This window comes from Girardinichthys multiradiatus, chromosome 14, assembly GCF_021462225.1.
Source record: "Girardinichthys multiradiatus isolate DD_20200921_A chromosome 14, DD_fGirMul_XY1, whole genome shotgun sequence".
Classification (NCBI taxonomy): Eukaryota; Metazoa; Chordata; class Actinopteri; order Cyprinodontiformes; family Goodeidae; genus Girardinichthys; species Girardinichthys multiradiatus.
In genome coordinates this window covers 39,184,468-39,194,320 of record NC_061807.1, presented here as the reverse complement: position 1 = coordinate 39,194,320, position 9,853 = coordinate 39,184,468, and positions in this window count along the sequence as shown.

The following is a 9,853-nucleotide window of genomic DNA, read 5'->3' as shown; positions in this document are numbered from 1 at the left end:
CAGCATGTCGTTGAGTTCTTCCCATACCGTGCATTCCTTTCAACTGAGTGTCACAGAGGACGTTCCTGTCAAACAGGCTGCTGTTATCTGTCTGCTCTGTAGACTAAACGCCCTGCCTGCCTTGCTGCATACCTATTTATGAAATCAACTGCACAACACCGTCTGCCCCCGCCTGCAAACTAGCTGTGTTATCTTTGTCAGCATAACCTAATTATCTGATAATTAAAGGAAGGAAAGACAAAACAGCCTGCTACCTGCAGTCAATGTGTGTCTGCCGTGTCTCCTTTGACCTACTCATGTTGCTACAGGTCCCCTTAAACTAGTTTGAAGACAATGAAAAAAAAGATTGGGATGGGATCTGTTGAGCTGTGTGCTGGGTCACAAAGTTATTTGCCATTCTCATGGACCAATAATGTATCACTATAAACTCACCAACATTCATAAATGTGTCAAATTCTGAAAGTTTGGTTTGGTTTAGTAATGTGTATGCTTAAAAAGTAAGGGGTTAAACTTCAGAAAAACATCCCAGCTTGTCCTTAGGCAATATCTTTGTTTCTATTGTTTGGGAACGGAAACTGAAGGGTGGACCTAAGTAGTCAGTGTCTTACCTCTTGCACACAACATCAATCCATAGTGTAAACCCGCTTGTTAAAGAAAAGTTTTCACAGTGGAGTCATGCTAACTACCACTCAGAGCAGAACACATTTAAAGGCTAATTTCCACCATCTAACAAAACACCAACCTCAAAGAAGTCATGTCAGTAGGAATAAATGTTGATTCTATGATTCACACTGTCAAAATGGCATCAGGTTGGTATTTACACTGAAGACTCTACATGCTGCCACAGGATATGATTTAGTTTGCTAAACATTCTGGATTCAACACCATGTCATAGATGCACCATGCCTGGCAAAGCAGGCTGGAAAACGATATGTTACGCAATCTGTACGCTATTATCCTGCTGAAAAACCCAGTGACAACCCATTTTCAGTTTCCTGGTAGAATCCACCAGATTTGTATTTTAAATCACTCCAGGTATTTTAAAAAGTTTACGATGAAATGCAATCTAAAAGGTTTCTGAGCCTCTTTGGAGGAAAAGAGGCCTGTAGCATTTTGCATCCTCCACCATACCTAACAGTAAACATGAGGTGGTTTTTGACAGATTCGTCCTTGGTTCCATGGAAAACCCACCTCAAGTTGTTGGTACAAAAGCTCAGTTTTGATTTCACTATGCGGAAGCACACATTTCCAGATAGAGCCCTTGTATTTTAGCATAGAATGATAAGAGAGAACAACAACATATCATCTAATGGTTGGCATCAAGTCAAAGATTAGGAGAGCCTAGAAACTGTACAAGCAAAAATCTAATTTAAAAATTACCTTAGTTACATAAGGAGTCCCAATATTTGTCCCACCAGTGTTTTAACATGCTTTAACCAGCTTTAACATGTCCTCTATCCAATCACCCAACCAACTTAAACACACTAAGGGATTTTATGAATGTGTGATAATGCTGCAGTGATACAATATTAATTTATATCACACATCTTTACCATCGGCACCAACAAAATATGACTGGCACTGAGTGAAATCTTTGAGAGTAGATTAGCCCCAGATGGTTGGAATCTGGTCTTGTACGAAACCTTCTGTGAGTAGCCTTTAATTTGACATGCTATAAAACCTTAACTATGTTTACTGAAATAATGGTAAGTGTTGTCTATCAATTTTAAACAAAAAATATGAATATAATATGAACAAGAAATCGAACAAAATAGAAAACCTTTTAGTAAAAATGTGGTTTGGAGTCACTAGGTGATTGGAAAAAACAAACAAAGTCCAACAAACTAAATAAAAATTAACAACCTTATTTCAATGGTTGGGTTGAAAGTTATAAATATTCATATATATGTCCTATAAGAAGTTATGCAGTGATTTTTGTGTCTTCGCCATTTGATTTTGGGCTTTACGTCAAGGTTTAACTTCAAAGTGAATATAAAACTATGCAAACAAAGTGTAACTGGTTGCCTATTGTAAACATGTCGAGATGACTATCTGCAGTCTGTCAGCTGCAAACACCAGACAGGTTTACAGAGGGTTGTGAGGACATGTTATTTGCTTTGAGAGCACAATCATGCCTGCAGAGCTCTGATAGCAGAATCTCTCTGTAGACAGACTGTGGCCCAGTGTCGTAATCCCCATTTTTCTGCCACTACAGTCTCTTGCCTGTGATGTAATTAAAACCAGCATGCCCTGTGCCTTGTCCTGGCTTCAACAGGCCTGCCCTCTGTTTCTGCTATACACTCAAACAGCCACCCTCCGCACACGCACATAAGTCAAGCACATGACAATGAGACTACTTTCGTTATTATCGTTAGCATTGACTGAAGGCTGATCCAGTTCAGATTAATTCACACATTGTCACAGTCCTCGCATTACTTCACCAACTGCCAAGGTTGGTGATGTCCAAACAGAAATGCTTCTTTACCTGTGAAACACCTGATGTTTGCCATGATGTTGCCCATTAACAAATCATGATGAGAAATTTCATCCTTGTATGATAACGCCTCTTAAAAATAATATTAATAGTGTCTTGCAAAAAGTCCTATAAGCAACTTTCATACTCTTTTTCCACATTTAATGATGTTTTCCACATCATGTCCCATTACAACAGACATTAATGTACCACCCCTGAATTCAGAGCATCTATTAATATCAGTTTTAAAGTCTTTCAACAGATTCTCAGCTGGATTAGGTTCTGGACTTTGACTGGGCCATTCTAACACATAACCACTCCAGTGCAGTTCTGGCTGCACAGAGACATCTCAGAAAATTAGAATATTGTTAAAAAAGTTCAATATTTTTGTTACTGATTTCAGAATGTGAAGCTCATATATCACATAGCTTCATTAGACATAGAGTGAGTTATGTCAATTTTCTGATTTTCTGAGACACTGAATTTGGGGTTTTCATTATCTGTAAGCCATAATGATCAAAATTTCAAGAAATAATAGCTTGAGATATTTCATTTCATGTATAATGAATATACACTCACCGGCCACTTTATTAGGTACACCAGTCCAACTGCTCATTCATGCAAATTTCTAATCAGTCAATCACATGGCAGCAACTCAATGCATTTAGGCTTGTAGACATGGTCAAGATGATCTGCTGCAGTTCAAACCGAGCATCAGAATGGGGAAGAAAGGTGATTTAAGTGACTTTGAATGTGGCATGGTTGTTGGTGCCAGACGGGCTGGTCTGAGTATTTCAGAAACTGCTGATCTACTGGGATTTTCATGCACTACCATCTTTAGGGTTTAGAGAGAATGGGCCGAAAAAGAGAAAATATCCAGCGAGCTGCAGTTCTGTGGGCGCAAATGCCTTGTTGATGCCAGAGGTCAGAGGAGAATGGCCAGACTGGTTCGAGCTGATAGAAAGGCAACAGTAACTTAAATAACCACTCGTTACAACCAAGGCACGTCAAAAACACATCATACCTTGAGACGGATGGGCTACAACAGCAGAAGACCACACCGGGTGCCACTCCTGTCAGCTAAGAACAGGAAACTGAGGCTACAATTAACACAGGCTCACCAAAATTGGACAATAGAAGATTGGAAAAACGTTGCCTGGTCTGTTGAGTCTCGATTTCTGCTGCAACATTCGGATGGTAGGGTCAGAATTTGGTCAACAACATGTAAGCATGGATCCATCCTGCCTTGCATCAACGGTTCAGGCTGGTGGTGGTGGGGTAATGGTGTGGGGGCTATTTTCTTGGCACACTTTGGGCCCCTTAGTACCAATTGACCATCGTGTCAACGCCACAGCCTGAGTACTGTTGCTGACCACGTCCATCCCTTTATGACCACAGTGTACCCATCTTCTGATGGTTACTTCCAGCAGGATAACGCGCCATGTCATAAAGCATGAATCATCTCAGACTGGTTTCTTGAATATGACAATGAGTTCATTGGACTCAAATGGCCTCCACAGTCACCAGATTTCAATCCAATAGAGCACCTTTGGGATGTGGTGGAACGGGAGATCCGTATCATGGATGTGCAGCCGACAAATATGCCACATCTGTGTGATGCGATCATGTCAGTGTGGACCAAACTCTGAGGAATGTTTCCAGTACCTTGTTGAATCTATGACAAGAATTAAGGCATTTCTGAAGGCAAAAGGGGGTCCATCCCGGTACTAGCAAGGTATACCTAATAAATTGGCTGGTGAGTGTAAATCATGTTTCATTTTCTGAAATGGATGACAAAATATATTGAACTTTAATTCTCAGATATTTTTTTTAGATGTACCTCTATGTTCAGTTCACCTCATGACGTTCTTTCAACAATAACTTTCTTCTTGCAACTTTTAAAAATAAGACAGATTTGTCAAGTACACCTGTACTGTGGATCTCCGCAGCTCCTCCAGAATTACCCTGGGCCTCCTGCCTGCCTCTCTGATTTACACTTGCCTGTTCCACTTTACATGATAGATTGAACAGAGCTCTGTAAGATGTTCAAAGCTTGGGATTTTGTTTCAGGACCTAAACATGGTTTAAACTTCTCCACAACTTTATCTCTAACTGTCTGCTGTGTTCCTTGGCCTTAATGATACTGTTTGTTCACTAATGTCCTCTAGCAAACCTTTGAAACCTTTATTTAGGGGCTATCACATTAAAAGAGGGTAAAAATGAATGTGTTCCACAGTTTTCACATTTCTGATTCAATTTTGAATATAAACAATGGAAAATATTACATTATTTCCCTTTCACTTCATAATTATATTGTACTTTGTGTTGGTGTATATAAAATAAATCCTGTAAAAATGTATTGCAGATTGTCAATGTAAGGTGACAAAATGTAAGGCAGTGTATCTGGCACATATTCAAGAGTCAATTATAATTTTACCAACTGATCCAAATAAACATGTCTTCACCTGATGGCATTGCACTGCTGTTTGTAAAAATGTACGGATTGAATTAAATGCCCCTGGTAGGGTCTCCCATGGCAAACAGGCTCTAGGTGATGGGTCAGACAAAGAATGGTTCAAGAACCCCTCATGAAGAACAAAATATCGAGGCACGTGACGTCGCCCGGTACGGCGGAGCCGGGGTCCCACCCTGGAGCCAGGCCTGGGGTCGGGACTCGTCGGAGAGCGCCTGGTGGCTGGGTTGCTCCTTGCGGGACCCGGCCGGGCCAAGCCCGAACGAGAGACGCGAGGCCATCCCCCAGTGGGCCCACCACCTGCAGGGGGAACCGTGAGGGACCGGTGCAAAGAGGATTGGGTGGCGGACGAAGGTGGAGACCTCAGCGGCCCGATCCCCGGATGCTTAGGCTGGCTCTAGGGACGTGGAATGTCACCTCGCTGGGGGGGAAGGAACCTGAGCTTGTGCGGGAGGTCGAGAGATATCGACTAGAAATAGTCAGGCTCGCCTCCACGCACTGACGGCTGACGGGTACCGTGAGGCCAAGCGTGCTGCGGCACGGGCTGTGGCAGAGGCAAAAACTCGGGCCTGGGAAGAGTTCGGTGAGGCCATGGAGAAGGACTACCGGTTGGCCTCGAAGCGATTCTGGCAAACCGTCCGGCGCCTCAGGAGGGGGAAGCAGTGCTTTGCCAACACTGTTTATAGTGGGGGCGGGGGACTGCTGACCTCGACTGAGGACATTATCGGGCAGTGGAAGGAGTACTTCGAGGATCTCCTCAATCCTGCCATCACGCATTCCGTGGTGGAAACAGAGGCTGGGGACTCGGGGTTGGACTCTTTCATCACCCAGGCTGAAGTCACCGAGGTGGTTAAAAAGCTCCGCGGTGGCAAGGCTTCGGGGGTGGATGAGATCCGCCCTGAGTACCTCAAATCTCTGGATGTTGATGGGCTGTCATGGTTGACACGCCTCTTCAACATTGCGTGGCGGTCGGGGACAGTGCCTCTGGACTGGCAGACTGGGGTGGTGGTCCCCCTTTATAAGAAGGGGGACCGGAGGGTGTTTTCCAACTACAGGGGGATCACACTCCTCAGCCTCCCTGGTAAGGCCTACGCCAGGGTATTGGAGAGGAGAGTCCGACCGATAGTCGAACCTCGGCTTCAGGAGGAACAGTGTGGTTTTCGTCCCAGCCGTGGAACACTGGACCAGCTCTATACCCTCTACAGGGTGCTCGAGGGTTCATGGGAGTTTGCCCAACCGGTTCACATGTGTTTTGTGGACCTGGAGAAGGCATTCGACTGTGTCCCTCGTGATGCCCTGTGGGGGGTGCTCCAGGAGTATGGAATCGGGGGCCCTTTATTAGGGGCCATCTGGTCCCTGTACGAGCGGAGCAGGAGTTTGGTCTGCATTGCCGGCACTAAGTCGGACCTGTTCCCAGTGCATGTTGGACTCCGGCAGGGCTGCCCTTTGTCGCCGGTCCTGTTCATAACTTTTATGGACAGGATTTCTAGACGCAGCCAAGGGCCGGAGGGGGTCTGGTTTGGGGACCAGTGGATTTCGTCTCTTCTTTTTGCAGATGACGTGGTCCTGCTGGCCCCCTCTAGCCAAGACCTACAGCATGCGCTGTGGCGGTTCGCAGCCGAGTGTGAAACGGCTGGGATGAGGATCAGCTCCTCCAAGTCCGAGGCCATGGTACTCGACCGGAAAAGGGTGGCTTGTCCTCTTCAGGTTGGAGGGGAGTTCCTGCCTCAAGTGGAGGAGTTTAAGTATCTCGGGGTCTTGTTCACGAGTGAGGGAAGAATGGAGCGGGAGATCGACAGACGGATCGGTGCGGCTGCCACAGTAATGGGGGCGCTGTGCCGGTCCATTGTGGTGAAGAGAGAGCTGAGCCGAAAAGCAAAGCTCTCAATTTACTGGTCGGTCTACGTTCCTACCCTGACCTATGGCCATGAACTTTGGGTCATGACCGAAAGAACGAGATCACGGATACAAGTGGCTGAAATAAGCTTCCTCCGGTTTACTGACCATGGTATCACTGTGCTCAATTGGCCTGCCAACTCTCCTGACCTGAACCCCATAGAGAATCTGTGGGATATTGTGAAGAGAACGTTGAGAGACTCAAGACCCAACACTCTGGATGAGCTAAAGGCCGCTATCGAAGCATCCTGGGCCTCCATAAGACCTCAGCAGTGCCACAGGCTGATTGCCTCCATGCCACGCCGCATTGAAGCAGTCATTTCTGCAAAAGGATTCCCGACCAAGTATTGAGTGCATAACTGTACATGATTATTTGAAGGTTGACGTTTTTTGTATTAAAAACACTTTTCTTTTATTGGTCGGATGAAATATGCTAATTTTGTGAGATAGGAATTTTGGGTTTTCATGAGCTGTATGCCACAATCATCCGTATTAAGACAATAAAAGACCTGAAATATTTCAGTTAGTGTGCAATGAATCTAAAATATATGAATGTTAAATTTTCATCATTACATTATGGAAAATAATGAACTTTATCACAATATGCTAATTTTTTGAGAAGAACCTGTATATATATGACATGTTAAGTCAATGTAAATCAGTCTTTCTAGGAGAGAAGTCTCTTCCTGTAATTCCAGAAATATGATATTGGTTAAATAGAAGCCACCTCCTTTTAGATCTTGCAGAAATAAATGTTGAATAAAAGTAGAAGTTCATACATTTCCCCCTGAGGCTGACTGTTGTGTGAGTGATGCGAGTAGAAAATGAACATGCCCTGCCCCAAATAGTCATAGACCGGCTATAAAAAGAACTCAGTGACCTGGGCAAGAGTTTGCAGCTTGTGAAAGAAAAAGCGTTGCTGCTGGTAGTATGACTGACACACAATGAAAATAATTGGAACTAAGTGGGTCAAAAAAAACTTACTGAAACCACCTAAGTGAAAAATTCAAGCATCCCTCCCCTGTATGTATAGTTTATTTATTCTGAGGTTTAGGCTACTTTCTATTGGTTAGAACCAACAACACATGGCAATTTTAACCAAAAGTGGTTAAAATTGCCATGTGCTATTGTTTGTTTTCATGTCTCCATTCTGTCAGAGCAAGAACATATAGCATAATAGCCTAAATCATATGACTTAGGTACTACATACTGTTTGCCTGGCAGCATAATTGTCTAACAATAGTATTCAGTTTGAATTTTAACATGTCATTACAATACAACCTCAAACATCATCCCCTTAGCATGATGCCGTCAGCACCATGTGTCAGGGTGATGGGCAGGGTTAATTTTGCACCACCTAGCATCATAGGCCAAAAAGTTCAGTTATGTTTCATCTGACCAAAGAAGCTTCTTCCACACATTTTAGCTGTGGATCTCTGCAGCTCCCCCAGTATTACAATGGGCCTGTCAGCAGCTTTCCTTGCTCGGTCTGTTATTTTAGGCGGATGGTTTTATCTTGGTAGGGGTACAGTTGTCTATTACCTTCTTCCATTCCCCGATCATGGATTAAAAAGTGGTCTGGTAAGTGTTTAACGTTTAGGGTTTCAGAAACTAATCCTGCTTTAGACTTCTCCACAAATCTATGACAGACCTGTAACCAGAGAAAGGCATATAGTCACAGTTAGGTTGGCTTTCAAGGCTCAGTTCTGCTCTTACTGCTTTGTATTCTTGGACTTTTACAGGGCAAATACATGATAGCATAAAAAAACGGTACTGACAATTTATTCTGGGATCTGACAAAGTACAGTGCTATGACATTATAATAGCCACATTTTGTTTTCATAATTTTTTCTTACTTTTCAGTGTTTTGGAACTTTCATGTCAACTTTATGTTGACTTAGTTGCACCAGTTGACTTAAGCTTTGCAGATAGTGGTAAGACCTGGAGACTAATTATTAGCATTTGCTTGTTTATTATCTGTGTTCTACAAATTCAGTTTTTTTTTTCCCAGTTACATTTGTAATGGAACCAAAGTGTCTGAACTGCAAAAGTTAGAAAACACTGACATTAGTGAGAGGGAAAGCCATAGAATAAACTACATCTCCAGCACTGACTATTACAACACAATACCTATTGCAATGTACAGCAACACCTATTCATTTTTCTCTGTCTTCTAGCTGCTGAAGAAACCCCTTACCTCTGCAAGACAGAGCATGGCCCCAGTAACATGTTCCAATAAATGAGAATGGGGAGAGTGCCAGCAATAAGGGTAAAAGGAAAAGACAGGCATTCGTGTGTTCATGGCAGCTGGTGTAGTTTTTTTTTTTTGTTGTTTTTTTTTTTTTTTTAATTGTATTTCTGATTGGCCTACAGTAATGTTAGGCATACCACAAAAGCTGGGCGCCAGCAAAAACATTGCATAACTGTGAGGACAAAAAGGGAGAAAATATCACAATCAGGCAAGCTACAGCAAGGGTCTGTATGAAGCACATGTATGGAGTTGAGCAACAACACAGAGCCTAGACTGAAACCAGACTGCAGTAAACAGGCCTGGAGATAATAAAGAGGAACTAAAGTCATATGGTTTTCATGAAGGTGGGACTTAGTTTTCCTTAAAGACCCTGATTGGTCCCTTTGATTGATGCATCAAGCTGTGATTGGCCTCTACACAGACATCTATTTAAATTCCCTGAAAGGATTAGTGTGAGAAGTGTGTCAGCTCAAGAGTCAAGGATCACTTGCTGTTTGCTGCTCTTGTGGCATTTGTATGCTGACATGTGACTTGATACCAATGATGATGATGATGATGATGATGATGAATGGGCTTCATCAGATTATCAGGATAACCTCTGATTAGCTTCAATTCTCTGAAATAAACTGAATAAAAAGCAAAAAATCCAAATCTGATCAGGCATGTGCTGCATTACTTTCTGATCACTGCCCGTTACCTGTATAGGCACCCTTAGAAAAGCTATGCAAGAAGACTTAAAATTGTTTAAGAAGTAGCATAT